We start from the raw sequence: 16,590 nt of genomic DNA on the forward strand, positions 1-16,590 counted from the left end.
TCTGCAGAGAAGTGTAACTGTGATGGGAGCAAAGCATCCTGGTACTTTGGCACAGCGGGGAGTGCAGGTATGCACAGAGGAGATACAGAGATGGAAAAATGGAGGTAAATAGTTTGTAGTAAGGCATATAATAACTTTATGTTATATTATATATGAAGAGAATATTAAATAGAACACTGTTGGAAACTGGGGGCAGAGGAGATGCAGAGATGGAAAAATGGAGGTAAATAGTTTGTAGTAAGGCATATAATAACTTTATGTTATATTATATATGAAGAGAATATTAAATAGCAGAACACTGTTGGAAACTGGGGACAGTTGAACAGTTGTGAGGAAAGAAGAGCTCCTACAGAAATGACAGTGGCTCTGTGCTTTTGTTATTGCTGTGGGGATGAGTTGTTTTTTGTTTTTGTTTTATTTATTTATTTTGCCAATAGAAGACATACCATAGAAAATTCTGCCATCTTCGGTTTGGCTTTAATACTCAGTTTAGCAACATAGAAATCTCTGGGGTGTGCTGAGCTATAATTTCCCCGTCTGGAATTTGACAAGAAAATTGGATGCAATTTTACATGGGTAAGAAGCCATACTGAACAACAATCAACATCCTTCATCTAAGTACCCCATCAGAAAAAAATAAAGGAAATCAAGTGTATTCGAGCAGATAAAGTGGATACAACTGTTTCTGGTTAACAGTATGGACACGTATTGATGAAGCAAAGGGAGATTTTCTAAACCATGATGATTTAATTGACATCAGGCTTAGCACTGGCTTAGAGATTCAGCACATACCTGAGATATGTAGAGTGCTGTGCAGGAGTGAGATCCATAGCTAGAAAGGAAGGAGATTGCTCACAAGAACTTCTTAAGTAGCCATGAGCTCTGCAGGAAACAGTGGAGCTACAGAGAACAACTCTATTGCTGTTTGTATGCTGTGTTTCAGTATGATGCTAACTCACAACATTTATCTAAGGCTTCTTGATATAACACAACCATAAGTCCAAGAAAAATAACATATCTAGACTGTAGTCATTTTCAAAAGAACCCTACCACAAAACTTGGTTAAAAAAAAAGCTGTGTATTACATCTGTGTTTTTGAAAGTCTCTCTTACTTAAATCAGCTCCTTATTTAGAACAAAATTCTGTAATAATTGCAATAACCATTAATTTGTGATACGATTTCTAAGAGATTGTTAAATATATTCATTTCAGTGATGTTTTTAATAAACTGTGAAAATAAATGTAATATTATATAAATATAAATTTCCTTATTTTAAAAGAGGGGTTTTTGTGTTATCATTGTGTTTTTCTTCTTGTCTCTTACTAAGCTTGGCTATAAGAATATTCTAAATAACAGTCTGTTTAAAAAATGGTGAAGAAAATGATTGTCCTTTCTATAGTTGCAGTGGGAAGAAACTGAATGCAAGACATAATAATTGTAATACAGGATATTTAGCACTCAGAATGTCATCTAGTCACTAGTCTTATATTCACTGGTCATCTAGTCTAGAAACATCACTTAATATTCCATGTTTTGAATGAGATAGGCAAAATTTGGGAAAGTGTATGATTAGTCCTAGTAAAATACATTTGTCATACATTTGTCCCATTAAAATACAAGTTATTATTTATACACTGTGATGCTTTAATAAGTACACAAATACACCACATCTTGTGTGCCAGGACTGAAGGACTACACTTATTTCTGAGAATAAAGGAGAAAATAAATATAGTAAGGGACTAAAAGACCAGCTAACAGGCAAAATCAGGTTTTTCAAAATGTTACTTTGTGAACACAGTTGTTTTTCTTTGCTGTTGAAATCCCAAAATTACTTCCTTGCTTTGTCTACTCAGCAATTTTTTTTCCTTACCAATGTGTTTCATACATATCACAATTGGGTGATGCATATTTTATATCTCTATGGATAAATATATAGCTGCACCACATTAAATCTAGTCTGCTGGTGAATTACTTTGCTGGTAAATTTGCTCTATAATAGCTTCATATTTATGTAGATAAATATTGCTCTATAATAGCTTCATATTTATGTAGATAAATAGTTTTTTCCTGACTTTTTGAAACATCAGGGAAATCCTCTCCACTCTCTTCACCTCAGCACATTTTCTTCTTCAGACTTCCACTGGGTGGCATTGTTTCTCCCATGTAACAATCCAGTAAATGTGAGTTTCCTCCAAACTATGTGATTCTCCACTAAACTTGGAACTTAGCTCTTCTCTGCCTCTTGGACAACTATTGTTGTTGCACGGGTGGCATGGTTGGTAAGAGAATGTTCTCTCTGGAGTATGCTTCTTCTGTCTATTTATGGCAGTCTACAAACAGTCTCTGACGTAAGATTTTCAAGACTATGTTGAGAAGAACTGCTAAGCGCATTTCTTCTGTTTTCTCCTTTTCTATCCCAGGGTTCTGGGGAAAGCAGCATACTTGGCACAAATTGTCTTACATTTTACAAAGCCTTTTATTGATAAGGCAGTATTAATGAAAACAGCAGCAAAGAAATAGTGGAGGAAAAAATATCTAAGAACTGTACTGTACAAGGACCAGGCAACAGACATTTCAGTCTCTTTCTATTAGCTCCAGAATACTGGCACCCAAAGCTGCTACTGAACACAATAAAAGAAGCTTGCATCCATGTTGGAAGAAATCTCAAAAGAGTGCAGACTTTAATCGTCTCCTCCTTCCCCTCCCCAACCCCCAAAAAACAAACAAGAATATGCACAAAAAATAAACTGAACTGAGGGGGTAGGAAGAATCTCCAGTCTTTAACTGTCTGCAGAACTTGAAACTGAAGGCTATAAATGTGTCTGTCTCTTCAACGGGGTACCTTTCTTCGCTTAAAATTTGCTTTTATGAGTATTCCTACACTCAGAGTTGAATGATGACACTGATTGTATCCCTAACTTTCTACAGAATAACTCAGAAATCTTCTGGATATGTTCCTGCTCAAGCACAGGAGCTCTGGTCAGAGGGAACTGAAATCTCTAAGCATTAGCATCAGTCAGCATGTGCTGTCATGGGACACATAGACTCCTAGACCTCTTCTACAGCCACCAATTGTCTACTGTTCATACATCAAGTATTCTTCTATATTTGCCCGTGAAAACTAGTGAAATAATACTTGTGCACAGCTAAGAATATGATATTTCCTGGTTTATTTCCAGGTCCTTGGGTGTATGTCTTGACAAATTATTTTATATATAAAAAGACAATTCCTGGCATGTAGCGTTTGGGTGACAACTATCATCTTATTCCTAATTATTAATTTCTCCCTGCTTTCTTGTTCTTAGTGGTAAGTCCCTCCCAGAATACAATTCCACTGTCTTACCCAGATCTAATATAAGAACAACTGTCTAGTTCTTAAAAATTAAAGAGAAAAAAACATTCAGACAATAGAAAAAAATAACTACTTCAGTACATACAGCTTGAAAATCAGAAGGAGCTCAGTTTTAATTTGAATATACGTCTTAAATGATGTCAGCTTCCAGTTGTGGCCATTTATGGTTTAAGGTGGTATTTTGGATAGGATGGGTAGGACAGCAATGAACCTCTGTTAAATATTCCATATCTGCACATACCGGCTTTGAAAATGACGTACTCCTTAAATGCTGCATGCTGCTGCTAGACAAGCTCTTGTTTGCCAAATTATTGGTCTTTATCTTTGATCTGAAAACTTCTTAAGAAATACTGTATTGAGTGAATCATTTCTTTACCGATGTCCAGCAATTAAGCAGAAAATGTGGCATGATTTGCAGAAAAATATCATGGTCTGCAAACAAATTTGACTAAACACGATAGCTGCCTTGAGAGCCATTCAGATCTCATAAGCGCTGACAAATGTTTTGCCCTGGTTTAGGAAGATAACACATCTTTTTTAATGCACAGTGCCAAAATGTGAGGAAATAAATATGCTGAGTTTCACTATGTGAATGGCAGCCTTTGGAAAATTATGAAACCTTCATTCTGATCTCTGCAGCATTCTGCAGGAGCTGCAGGTGCTTAGCAGCTTTGAAATTCCTACAAGCCTATATAATGAATCAGTGGATGGTAAACGTTTGCTAAGCATTTTCAGTGAATATTTAAAAACGTGGGGGTATTTCAGAGGATAATAAACACTTTTTATATCTTAGAGCCCAGAAATTGAAGGTGACACATAAAGAACGTGAAAAGTGTAGTAAATTAGTCCAACTTTTATTCCTGTATAATGTTATGGTGGTGCGAGATTAGAAAATGGGATCCTTCCACAAATTCTGGATGTACACATCAGTACAAAATGAATCTTTAGGTCTTACCAGACAGAGAAAATAGATTTTGCTTGCTGAATAGTTATTCTTCTGTAAAGCTAGGAAGTATAAATAGGTAGGTCATTCTGAAAGTCATGCCTCCTATTTTTTTTCCCATGGAAACTACAACAACTACAAAGAGCACAATATTGGACAGAATAAATTCTCAGCTACAAAGCTCTGTTTTTCAAACGTCACTATCATTAGCTATGTATTTTTGTCACCAGCAATGATGCAATCCAGGAAATTGTCCTCTTCAGCCACATGTATAAAGGGGTCCAGCATTGACATCATTGTTTCTAACACACTGAAGCTGATATTTAGCTCCACATACAGTTCTCTGGTTGTAACCTACCAGTTCATGTGGATGAGCTGATCAAGATGGTTTTCATTTTGTGCTATGACAGCCGTGCATAGTCTGGAACATGACTTATCTTTCAGACCATTGTCACCATCACTGAGACACATCACTCACCACCTCACTGTGCTTACATCCACTGTTTGCTCTCCATAAATGTTCAGCAAGGGTTTATGACTCTCAATGGGTACAGTTTTTTTCCAAATAGAGTAATTCAATTTTATGACATTGCTCTGTACACACTTCTGTGTCAAACATCATTTTGTCAAATTACCCCTCTGTTGCCATCTGTCACACAGCAACAAAATGAAATGGACTATGGATGGGAAGGTTCAGCCTCTACTGGCTTAACACCAACATCTTCCACGGATGTCATGTGCCAACATAAGAAATTAGGATGCATTATTTCCAGAGCAGGACTCATATTCCATTTCAGGCCTTTATCTATGGGTCATGTAAGAAAGCAGAACAGGTAAAAGTGTGTGAATTGCACTGTGCTACCTTGCCAACTGTGATATAAATGTGTATACACACTATTCTTTGTATCTCAGTATTACAGTAATGCATATTCACAAATCACACTAAGAACCTTCTGATCTTCTCTGTGAGAATATTTGATGACTCAGCTATTAAAGTTGCAGGGTTTTTCTTTTTAGGTTTCTTTGTTTTCTTTCCTCTTGCATTGCAGCAAGAGGAGTACACGGGATACTTAAGGATGATACTCAAAATTATCTCTAGGGAAGTTTGCCAAAAAAAAAAAAAAAAAGGAATTGAATGTCTAAGCAGGCCTGGGTTTTATAATTTGAAAAACCTGTACTTTCTTGTCTTAGTTATTTATCCACTGTCCCATGTATCTCAAGATCTTCATATACTTTTGTCTGGATTTGTTTTAAAGAGTGTGAATCTTCCAAGTGGAGATGGCCATTCTTTAACATGCTGAATTTGTACTTGTATCAGACTTTGACAAGATTTTTTCTCTATTTGCCCGTATTACTATGAACTCTTTCTCTGACGTTTTAGATTTGATGTCTTGCCAATGTGCAATACGCATAATAAAATCTATTTAGTTTTTGCAGGGTATTTCCTCTATAGTCAATTCCTCTATCTAGTTAGCTTGAAATGAGAAAACCCCTTTATCTGTGGCAGTTCATCACAACTTCTGGGCAGGTCTGTGTTTTCAGAAGCTTTACCAAAATTTTTGCTGTCTCGTACAAATGTAGTTGAAGAGCATGTCAGCCTGGACACAAGGGCTTGAACAGGGAAGCCGAACCAGTGCTCCGATGGTCTTAAAGTTGAAAAACATCTTCTTCTTTCTCTTTTGTTTCTTCTTTTCACAAGGAACTACTTCTTGCATTTGACAGAGTTGGGTGTTGACATCTCTCTGTCCACTAAAACCCAAAACACCAATTGAAATACAGATAGTTGTATTAAGTCATGTTCCAGTTCAAGTCAAAAACATTATCTGTTTAATGTTTTCCAGTAATGTTTCTTTGAAATTTGCATGTCTGACTATAAAGTCTTGGTTCAGAAAACTCTTATAATCAGTCTCTGAACACATGGCCCATGATTTAGTTTCATTGCAGCAATAAAAGGATGTTCCTTTTCATATATTTCATGCCAAGAAGTAAAGTTTTTCTTTTCTGTAGTTGAATTATTTATCATTTTGCTCTGGCTCTTCAGAATTTCAGATAATTATCTTGTCACTCTAATTCTCATCAACTGTCTAACTGTAATATCTGGCAGTCTTCTCAGGAGTCTGAACCACAATCAAGTCATATTATGGACATTCAGAACAATCTCTTTCCTGAAAAAACTTTCTTACTATTCGACATGGGCTTCTTCATTAAGTAGAGCTGCAGGAGTCATTTATCCCAAATGCTACTACAGATGCCCAGTATGTAGGTCTAAATCTTTGGAACAAGGAATGCCACATTTTGCACTTAAGGGACAGGGTTTAGTGGGGTGGCAGGTGGGTAGTTGGATGAAGCGATCCTGGAGATCTTCTCCAACATTGGTGATCCCACAATTCCATGACTTTATCAATAATTCTCTGTCCTGGGATGAACCCTTCACTGTGACACAGATAATCTTTTTTTTTCCTATGAGTCTTTACTAGAATATTTAGGACACTAATATCCAGGTACTGTTGTGCAACTATCCTTAAACTAGATGAGTTTCAGGACTTGGCTTAGCCAAATAATTGCATAGTTTTCTTTTTATTAAAAAAGTCTTTTCAGTGCCAATTGTTGGGTGTTTTAGCATTATTAGAAGCTGTTGGCTGTTTAATTTAAATAGCTGCTATGCTGTGATCCTTATAAACAAAATGGGGGGAAAAATTATTTTCCTATGATCCTTGCTGCAATCCAGAAAACTTTTGTGGAAACTGTGGAAAATAATTTTTAACATCTGGTTCTCAATATGATGATTGAATTGTTTAATAATATTGAAATAAGTGGCTTATCTCAAGGAACTAAGCAATCTGCTGCCTTATTTGGTAAACAATCTTGAGTCTGTCAAACTAGAAATAGACACAGCCTTATGATAAATATTTAAGACACCAACAGAATTTCTAATGATTTTAGTTTTATAATATGCACAGTTTTCATGCTGATTCTTTTGTTTAAAGAGCATTCCTTCTATCTTCGTGCATGTTTGTTTTTTGGTTTTTTTTGTCCTTATTGTTTTTTGTAAACAAGACAATCAAGAATTGATAAACAATATCCCCAAAATAACTTTTCCTTGTCATTATATAAGCTTTTGCGCTCACATGCATTAGGCAAATTGCTTTAAAAAATGTTACAAAATGCTCAGTACATTTAAATGGTGAAAATCTGATCAGGTTCAATATCTAAGTTTCCCTGTATCTGTGCCAGATAGATGCATGAACTGAATGGTTCTATTTAAAGCAATTCCCAAATAAATAATTGGCAACAGCATTTAGATTTAGTTGGGTAAGCAGGACAGCAAAACTGCTTCAGAAAATCACCACAGATTCAATTTTCTAAGCTCTATTTATGTCTCATGTCTCACCAAAATGACCGGGGTGTGTGTGCAAAAGGAGGAAAGGTAGGAATAGATGAAGAAAAAAGAAAGTTGGGAGTTTCTTACTCTCATGTTTGGGATGTGAGGGAGGGAATACCTGAGATGGAGAATCTTTGGTGTAAAGTGTATTTTAAAGACAATCTAATGACAATCCATCTCAAACTTCGTAGGTTTGGCCTTCATGGACATGGATAAGGACACCAGGTTGTGCCTTCCTAATCAGGATCTTCCATCAAAAATAAGGGTTCTGTTTGCTTTAAATAAAAATCAGAGAGATAAAGATTTGAAGGGTGGACTATTCAGTGAATGAGGAACTGATTGGATAGTTGCAGCCAGAGGGTTGAGGTCAATCGCTACATGCCCAGGTGGAGGCCAGTGACAAGCAGTACCCTCCAGAGATCTGTGTTGAAACCAATACTCCTTAACATCTTTATCAGTGATATAGATGATGGAATTGGGTGCACCCTCAGCAAGTTTGCTAATGACATCAAGCTGAACAGTGAGGCTGATACAGCAGAAAGAAGGAATGCCATCCAGAGGGACCTCAATAAACTCAAGCAGTGGCGCCTTGTGAGCCTAATGAGGTTCAACAAGGCCAAGTGCAAGATTTTGAACTTGGGTTGAGGTAATCCCAGATGTATATACGAGCTGTGAGAAGAACTCTTTAAGAGTAGACCTGCTGAGAAGAACTTAGGGTTTCTGGTTAATGAAAAAGTTATCACGAGTCACCAGTGTGTGCTTGCAGCCCAGAAGGCCAATGGTATCTTGGGTTCCATCAGAAGAGGGGTGAGAAGGGTTCCATCAGCAGGGTGAGGTAAGTGAACCTCTACGCTGCCCTCATGAGGACCCAGCTGGAGTCTGGAGCCTCCAGCACAGGAAAGATATGGAGCATTTGGGGAGGGTCCAGAGGAGGGCCATGAAGATGAACCAGGGGCTGAAGCACTTCTATGAAGACAGGCTGAAAGAACTGGGCCTGTTCTGCCTGGATAACAGAAGGTTGCTGGGAGAACTCATTGTGACCTTCCAGTATTTAAAGGGAGCTTATAAACATGAGGTAAATCAACTTTTTACGTGGGTCGGTAGTGATATGACAAGAGGGAATGGTTTTAAACTAAAGGAAGGAAGATTTATGCTAAATCTCTAATGTAGAGGAGCACCTTTGTTACCATGAGAACAGCGAGGTGCTAGAACAAGTTGCCCAAAGAGGCTGTGGATGCCCTATCCCTGGAAGTGTTCGAGACCAAGTTGGATCAGGCCCTGAGCAATCTGGTCTAGTGTTTGATCTAGTGGCTTGGAACTTGATGATCCTTGAGGTCCCCTCCAATCCAAGGCATTCTGTGATTCTATGAGTGCAGTTTGATAGCAGTGGGTCATAATGAGTCAGTCAGAAATGTGCTGGAGCTGTTCATGTTCCTCTTGTCTGTGCTATTCTCCTCGGGCCTTTAAGTCCTCATAAGGCTTATTTATTTACCCTCCATATCGTATGATTTTTTCAGCAAGCCCTAACCTGGGATTCTGCATAGAATAACAAATCTTCTGTGGTGTGCTGGGTAGCACAAGGAACAGCCTGCAGTGTTTCTATACTTCCATGTTCCAACATTAAGCAAGAATTAACATGAAAATATTTAGTTCATGTTGAGCCATCTCAATGCATAGCTACTCAGAGGCATCTGCATCATTTGTCTGCATAGTTGGAGGCAATGAAGCACTTACTACTCTGTATACTCAAAGGTTTTTCTATGTCAGTACAAAATATGCAAATTTGCCGTGTCAGGGGTGTGTTTGACCATGCTGTAAACACAGTTTCCTATGGAAAGTAATGCAGTTGTTAAAAAGAAAACACTGAACAAGCAAAAGGAGTTAACCTGATTCCACTGAGAGAGAATCTGCTTGTGAGAAATCTCTACAGCAGACTGAAATCTAGCTGCTGTTGGTTTATTTGCTGGAAGAAAACCAGACCATCATTTGCCCACTTCCCAGAAGGGTGTCTGTGTGTGTTCTCCTTTCTCTCTCAACAGTACTAGAGTTGCAATCTTGCAGTAAGTCCCAACTGCTAAAAAGACTATCTCAAGGAAGCTATTATGGAAAACACTGACATCAGCCCAACTTCTCTGTTGTTGTACTTGTACTTCTGGTGCCACAAGAGTAAAGACCGGGTTGCTTCTTTCTTGGAACAAGAAATGCAGCAAGAATTGCTAAATCTAGCTTTAATTCTTTGTTGGGTTATTTTGTTTACTTAAAACCTTCTTTGTCCAACCTCTAATTACATGTATTCTGTGTAAATATGGATCAGAGAAAAAACTTCACAAACACCAAGACTTAAGTACAATTTATAGACATGAGGACAGTGTGGATGCTGTGAGAAGTGAAGAAGCAGAAGCAAAATCATCACCTGGAGGAGATGCTGGTTTTCAGAGTGATCTGACACATTGCTTAATACTCTGTTCAGATAACTGTAATCATTATCCTGTTTTTCATCTTTCATCATTGATAGATAAATCAAATTCATTCAAGTTGGAGAAAATAACAACGATGAAGCATCCAGATGTGGAGTCTTCTGTAGAGGAGAGACACGGACCTGTTGAAGTGTGTCCAGAGGAGGGTCACAAAAATGACCCAAGGAATGGAACACCTGCCTTACAAGGACAGGATGAGAGTACTGGGTCTGTTTAGTCTGGAGAACAGAAGGCTCTGGGGAGACCTGAGAGCAGTGTTTCAGTATTTAAAGGAGGGCTGTGAGAAAGAAGGTGACTTTTTAGCAGGGTCTGTTGTGATAGGACAAGGGGAAAGGACTTCAAACGAAAAGATGAGAGATTAGATTGGATATAAGAAAGAAGTTTTTTACAATAAGAATAGTGAAGCACTGAAACAGGTTGCACAGAGAGGTGGTGGATGCCCTGACCCTGGAGGCACTCAAGGTCAGGCTGAACAGGGCTCTGAGCGACCTGATATAGCTGTAGGTGTCCCCGTTCATTGCAGGAGAGCTGGACTAGATGATCTTTAAAGATCTCTTCCAACTCAAACAATTCTATGATACTATGAAAAAGCAACCAGTCAGAAACAGGCAGCAAGAAGGCAGAAAAGGTTTAGGTTTATAAGGCTTTTGGCCACATAAAGTAGCAAAGTCTGATAGACATCTATGGTCCAAAAGAGCTAAACCACAATCATGAGCCCCCTGGAAAGCAGGCATCTCCTCCAGCTGATAAGCCAGATTCCCTCCTTCCGAACAGTTACGCTTTCATCACTGTTGTCTTCCTCAGATGAATTAAGGTCGATAAATTATGAAGGACAAAAATGTTTAATGGTGATTAGCAGGGAAGGCTGTTAAATGATTAGTGATGCTTTTGATGAGCAGCTTCTTTCTATTTTAATGGCTCCATAACATAACTGTACTAAAGTTTATATCATGGAAGTCAGACTCTTTGTTCACTGACCATTAGCACAAGTTATTAAGTTGTCACATCATTACACAGTCCTAAGCTTTTTACTCAGCAGCACTCTTGCCTCATTTAGTGTAGCATATAAAGGACATTCACTCAATGAACAACAATTCAATACTGTTTTCCTTTGCTTACTCAGTGTGTGGCCTTCAAACTGATTTACTGCATATTGTTTTCCAGACAGAGCTATGAAGACTGTTAGGAATTTTCCTCACTAGGGTGCACACGTGTGTCTCACAAAGCAAATTATTTTACTGTTGTTATAGACAAGGAGCTACACCACACAAATATTACATTTGAAATTATCTGCTAGTTTTGGTTGCCTAATCTGAGGCATTCTGGATCTGCTTTACTCAAAGTATTTGTGATGAATAGGCCTTTATATGATAAAATACAGATCTCATTGCTCTTACTGCAAGTTCTGATAGTTTTGGAAAGTAATAGCCTGAGTTCTCCAGCCAGGCATGTAGAAAATAAAGAAGTATATGCTTACAGTCATTTAAATGCAATAGAATTCAATTCTTTACAGTAAAGTAGAATTAACTGACATCTTTCTCTTTCAGTACCCCCGTACCTTACTTACCGTCATTGCTAGATGGAACAGGTATGAACAAGCTTGAGGGCTTAGCCCAAGGAAGAACCTGGAAGTGAGGATGCAGCCCTACAGCCTGCAGGGTGTGCTGGGTGCTCCTCCCGGAGATCAGGGCTGGAGCAACAGCAGTGTCACCTGCTGGAGAGCTGTCCTGAATGAGTCACAGACTGTAGCATGAGAGGATGAAAAATAAGGCAGAACCATAGCAGAGACAAAGCATGAGTGTAGTTGGGTAATATGGAGAGAGGCTGTAACGCCTCCATCCCTGGAGAACTCTAGCAACAAAGCTCTGAGCAGCCTGAGCTAACTTTGAGGTTATTGTACTTTTAGCAGGTGATTGACTTCAAGAGCTCTCATTCAACTTATTTTTTCATCCCTATTATCTACTGAGATTACCATTTACTTAAAAATTATCTTCTTGTCATTATGGAGCACACTCTTGCTACATAAATCACATTTAAGTGTTGCTCTGAGGCTAGAGATAATGTCCTACTATTTGACATTGCACTATGAGTGTTTATCTGGCTTAGTGCTTTGCCAGGGATCATAGTGGAATACTATGAGCTGCCATATCATCTAGTACAGTTATTCACATTGAACAGCTGATAATGGCAAAGACACTGTCTGCATACATTTACATCTGTCTCATTCTCTCTTTGCAGGTCACTACGATGGTAATAAATCACTGAAACAGAATGTGGTTCCTATAAATGCTTTCACTTTTTATGTTGAAGGGACACCTTTCATCAACAAGCCTGGGCAAAGATAGTTTCTGCCCTGCAAATGAGTCCATATAGAGATGTACATGTTTGCAGTTTTGCCTTCAGTCACAAAATAAGGATCATCTGCTAATTTGGGCAAAAACTTTCCCAGTCAATATGAATGTGGGTACTGTGGTCTGAAAAGAGGATTTATCTCATGCAATAAAGACAAAAATAAATTGATGCGCTGTGGGATTTCTGACTGAACAAGGAAGGGTTATTTGCAGTCTTTGCCAGAATCATTGCTGCCTATTGTTGCAGCAGTTACCAGGAATTAGTGCCAGTTTGGTTCCATGCAAGGCAATGTTCACAGTCCTCAACATGTCTCACTGGATTCTGTAGTATCTGTGAGCACAATCACTGCCCATAACTTACCTCTTTGCCAAGGTAGGAAGAAATTGCAAGGCACTGAGCATTCACTAGAGATTGTGCAGTCCTCATTTGTGACTGTAGTGACCAGGTGTCAGAGCCCTCCCTGACCATAGGACACCAGCTGGCACAAACCCCTCCACTAGCCACAGATACCTGCTCTCCAGCAGCAATGGAAGCTTAATTCCACAATTCAAGGCTGTAGATTCCACTCCTGCTCTTTTGGGATGAGTTCTAGCTCACCTACTATCCTGCCATGTAAACCTTGGCAAATAGTGTTTTCTACTTAGGCTTTTCTCTTAGCAGAAAGAAGCCAGTAGTACTGATATCAGATAATTACTTCAAAGTCTGCTAAGAAAAGTGCTGTCATACAAAGGCTTTAGCAATGGAAGCTGTAGAACAGTAGTTCATTTCAGACAGCCAGACTGTAATCCAAAAGAGGAGAAACAAACAGCTTGACAGCAGGAAGCCAGATGTCAGGCAGACAGGATAGCAGAAAGTTAACTCAGTCCTTCCAGGTACTGGAAACGAGCTAGCCTGAACTACTATTCAAAATACATGCCTTTAGAGTCATTCACTGAGCTAGATCATTCTTAATTATATGCGGTAAGGCAAACAAAATAAATTAAAAGATTAAATGAGGTTTTGTTTTTGTTTTAGACTTTTTGTCTACCAAGGTTCATGCCCTCAAAACACTTGAGAGCAGCAGTTTCTGAGGTAGTAATGTGAAATAAAACAGCAAAGATCATGCAGAGGCCTCCCAAAACACCAGGCTCCAATCTGACAAAGTGATCGTTAAAACTAAACCACAATAATAATAAAAGCAATGCCACCTACCAGTTGACATTATGCTCAAGTCAAAGCTAAGGCCTCTTCACCTTCAACACTTCGGGTTATAAATAAATGGAACACGTACGTCCTAGATCCTCTAGTCTTCTAGAGTAGTCTAGAGCTCTGTACTACCAAATAATTGATTTAATTTCTTCTTTAACACCTTAATAGCACTTTCTATGTCTAACTCAAGACAACTGTACCACCACCCATTATTTATGCTGATTTCAATCCTTCTGGCTTCTCTCACAAAGATGGGAGATATCAATAGACTGTCTCTATAAAGAAAAGCTTACCTCAATTTTCCTTCCTCTTTTTACCAAAGGATATTCCAGCATTAGAAGATATTAGCAAAATACAACAAGAAGATTTTAAATTTAAAAAGCTGGTATTAATTCTATGGTTCTATGATTACCATTTAACATTTAGCCATGTTCTATGCTTTAGTCATATTAAACAGTGCCTGGCAAAAGATGGTAGAAGGATAAGAGTCCACCTGTTATTCAAACTAGAGTTAGAGATGTTCAGAGCCTGATGACTCTCCTTTTTTGATATCTTGGCTCAGAGTGAATTTGTTTCTATCTTGGAGGCCTTATAATGATGCGTGATATACAGTGTTAGTATCAAAACTTTAAACATCACCCTACTGATGTTATTAGATACTGTTGTGGTATTCTATATATTAGATGCTCAGAATGATTGAGACCTGAAAACTTCCATTGAATTTTACTGGAAAGTTAAGAGAGAGCAGATTTTCAGTAACAGCTGCCCTCAGGTACAAGCACGATTATCCCAGTGTAGCTCCTAACAAAGCGCAGGAGTGGAAACGCGTGCTATGGATAAACACATGGTACTCATGTTCTGAACTCTGCTGTGAGTTGGTTATATGGAAGCAAGGGTCTAACTTGTGTCCTTTTGAGTACCTGAAGAGATTGCATTATTAACTTCTACCCAGTGAGAGGCTCTATGACTGCTGTATACAAAACTCTTGGAAATACATCATGCGTTTTAAGGGGAAGAAAGAAGAAACAAACCTCAATTTAGAAATGACCACTGACAAAGGACCTGGCGCGCTACCAATTAAGTGTTCCATTGGCTAATTATCTGCCTTTAAAAATGTTTAATTTGAAGCCAAATTTCATCTGGCCTCAAATTCAAGACATTTCGTCATATTGTAGCTTTGCTGTATCAAACAATTCTTTTATCAAACTATTTTTCTCCACGGAGGTAATTATAGGTAGATCCTTGTTTTGTAACCACGTCTGTCTTTAAACCGAATAAATTAATCTCTCTTAGTATTATAAAGCATGTTCTTGATTCTTGGCATGAGAACTGGATACCGCATTTGGCACATGGATAAGCACTACTGGAACAAAAGTAATATTATCTCCCCCATACCATTTGATATTCCCTTTTTAAAGCATCCAAAAGTTGCATTTGGCCAAGTGGGAGCTCACGTTCAGCTGACTATCCATCATGTCTCCTAACCTTCTCTCAAAACGCTGATGCCTGGGATGGGCTCCCATTCTGTTTCCAGATGTATGACTTTACACTTGGTGATAGTGAAGCAAGCTGTATGAGCTGGACACCAGCAAAGGAACACCAATTAACTGTAAAGCCTATAAACCTTAGCATGCCTGAAAACTTTATAAGCAAGTTGTTAGTGTTTCAGAAGTCTCCCGTTGCTGTTCCAAAGGCTGTTAGGTAAAACTTTTGGCTTCGGTTCTGAGGAAAAGAAAGGAAGATGATGGCCATTCTGAAAGAGGAGTTCACAGAAATATTATCCCAGAACGTGTCAGACTCTGGCAGTTGTAAACAGTGAGAAAGTAACATGTTTACAAGACCCCAAACTTTACCATAAAGGATTTACATTTTTTATTGTTTAGGGGCCAAGTGATTTTCTTCAGCATTTTTAACTCATATTACTTCATAAATGCTCCAAGATGTATATCATTCATGCATTGTGTAAGTGGATCATGCCTCATTTCCAGTACAAATTCTGACCTTAACTATCCAACCACGAGCTGTTGCTCTAATTGCACACTATGGAACATGCCCAGTGAGCGTAATTAAAATACTTGAATTTGTGCTAGCGTAAGGGGTGACCAACCCCTACATCTTACTGCCTATCTGTGCAGCTTTAAACTAATACAATTAAGCCTGTAGCATGACAAGATCCAGATGAGAACAAAGGTTTTCCATGATTCTAACAGCAATGTTTAATTTCCATGGGAAGTTTTTTCCTTTCATCCAACAGCTTCATGACAATGCTTTCCTATTACAGATCAGACCGCTTATCCCATTAAAAAGATATTTAAAAGTGAAGTACTTCAATGGTTTTCACTCACCCACAAATCCACTTATTTACCCATAATATTTATTTACTTGCACTGAAAATCTAATGAACTGATCCAGTCTGATTCAGTACAACTATCAGCTTAATTGGATATAGGTGGTGTTACTTTCACCTTAGTCACAATGAACTGTGTTAATACATTTCGGAGCTCCAAAGTCACAGCAGGGGAACTGTCACATATCTTCAGGTTTCATAATTGAGTGGCTCAATCTGTAAACACTGTTACCAAATGACATTCAGTCCTTTCAACAATTTCTCCCTAGTCATTACTGAAAGCACTCAGCTATTTCCAGTGAAGCCACCACCTTCACTTCCTGAGCCATTTTATAAAGATATAACAAAATTAGTATTTGGCAAGCTTTAACAAACTGGCGTTTCTGTTAATTTTAGTATCAGTATCCTTTGTTAGTGCAGTATATAAAGATAGCTCATCCCTGAGAAAATCATTCAGATAGAATAGATGCAATCTGTTTATCTATTGTATTGGATGTCCCAGCAGGTTAAGATCCTTCAGTGTTATCACAGAATGGTTTGGGTTGGAA

Source organism: Coturnix japonica, chromosome 2, assembly GCF_001577835.2.
Source record: "Coturnix japonica isolate 7356 chromosome 2, Coturnix japonica 2.1, whole genome shotgun sequence".
Classification (NCBI taxonomy): Eukaryota; Metazoa; Chordata; class Aves; order Galliformes; family Phasianidae; genus Coturnix; species Coturnix japonica.